Genomic DNA, 2094 nt, shown 5'->3' on the forward strand with positions numbered 1-2094 from the left:
CTACTCATCAAAGGGGTGCTAAAAGATTTAATCACTTGGATTTTTTAATTGAAGGGAAAATAATTAATGTCTTAAATTATTATAAAATAATAAAATTGTCATTGTTTTTTCTATACAATTTACGTTGGCAGGTTAAATTCATTTTATGTGAAATACAAGTAGATATAGCAAATTAGTACAGTTTGAGTCTAAACTCAAAGATTTTGGCCATAATGTTTTAGCAGTGAGTTTTGGAATTGCTTCCACTATATTAAAAAAAAAAAAAAAAAAATCTTTATATTCAGTATAAGTAATATTGATTTTAACATTTTGGTATCTGTGCTATTGGTAATAACACTTATATTTTTCCATTATAATATACTTGGAATATTTAATCTCAATTCTTAAAATTCTATTGTATAATGATGGTGACTGTTCTGTGCATATGTGGGTACAGCAGAGCCCCTGATATCTAAGGATCTAGCATAAGAAATGCTCACTGGTTTTTATTTGTTACATGTTAAAATACTGTGGGGGGGGGCGGTTCCCCAAAAGGTCATCATTTTTCAGTTTCCATATTTTCAAATGAAAAGAATCTTAATTTCTACTTTATTATGCTGCCTTAAACTCTAAGACAATAAGGATTTGTGCTTTTTAAAAAGTTAATTTTTCCAAATCCTTGATAAAACATTGTAATTTTAACTTATCAGGGCACCCTTTACCCCCACGCTTTTCCAATTTTTTACCAGTCTGCCTATTACGCACTCATCACACTCCCCAATTTTAAACAGTTTAGCACTGTTTAAAAAGGCAGTTTTCCAGCCTAACCCTTTAACTCCATTTCCTTTTTCTACCTGCCATCAGATGGAGATAACCTTTATCTCACTCACTTGTATCCATGGAGTTGTCTTAATGAATAGTCTGAAATACAGAATAATTTCTATATTAAATCAAAATTTGAATGTATACTTGTGCCAGATTGTATTATATGATCTTTCATTGATATTATCACATGTCATCCCAATGACCAAATAAATAATAACAAAGGAATTAAAAATAATAATTACAATTGCCAATGTTTAAGCGCTTGTTAGGTATCAGGCACTATTATAAGTGCTCTGTATATAGTAACGTAATCCTCACAACATCTCCCTGAAGTATTACTACCCTCATTTGCGGCGAGGAGGCTGTGGCCGAGGAATTCAGTGCCATCCCAGCCTTACAGAGCTGGAGAGAGCCAGGAGTGTCTGCCAGGCACTGTGGCTCCCGAGTCCATGCTCTTAACCACTGTGTTGCCTCTCTAAGTAGATGTGATTATTCATGTTCACATTTTTGCAAATACAGAAGTTGAGGACGAGCTCACAATCACATAACTATTACGGGATATTTTCTGTCCATTGGACCCCACTATGAACATTTAAATAACCCAGAGTAACATGATAAGTGATGAGGTGTCTCTAAAGAATCTGAGATATACTTAAATGGGTAAGCAAGGATCTTTCAAGTGGAATGCTATAGACTAGTAAGAAGCGAGGAAATTCCAGGACAAGTGGGATAGGGAAACAGTGTGAAACAGCAGTTTGCAGCCACCTGGTAAACCTCGCCGTCCCTGAGCTAAGCACACAAGAGTAAGTGGTTTGCACTTCTCCCAACCACAGGGTAAATAGCTTGAATCACTACTCAAGAAGACAGGTAACATCCAATTAGTGCCATTTGCCAACCACACCCAAGGACAGAGGAGAATACATCTCATTTTGGTACATCAGCATAAAGCTCACGAATATTCTATTGATTCTCCCCTATGCCCTCTCCAAAATACCCAGCCTTTAAAACCCCTGAAAACAAAGGTCCCAGTGCCCTCTTTCCCAAGAGCACCCACGCCTCCCCTGAGACAGGCCAGTAAGCCAGGACAAGTGGAATAGGGAAACTGAGACCAGATAGTTAAACAGCAGTTTGCAGCCATCTGGAAAATCACGACGCCAAGCTCTTTCAGCCATCTAGTGAATCCTGTCTTCCCTAACCCAGGGACGTGTAAGAGTAAAGAGTTTGCACTTCTCCCAAACCAGAGGGCAAATAGCTTAAATCCCCCTCTTCAGGAAGACAGCAGAAATCCAG

This window comes from Molossus molossus, unplaced genomic scaffold (genome assembly GCF_014108415.1).
Source record: "Molossus molossus isolate mMolMol1 unplaced genomic scaffold, mMolMol1.p scaffold_m16_p_12, whole genome shotgun sequence".
Taxonomy (NCBI): domain Eukaryota; kingdom Metazoa; phylum Chordata; class Mammalia; order Chiroptera; family Molossidae; genus Molossus; species Molossus molossus.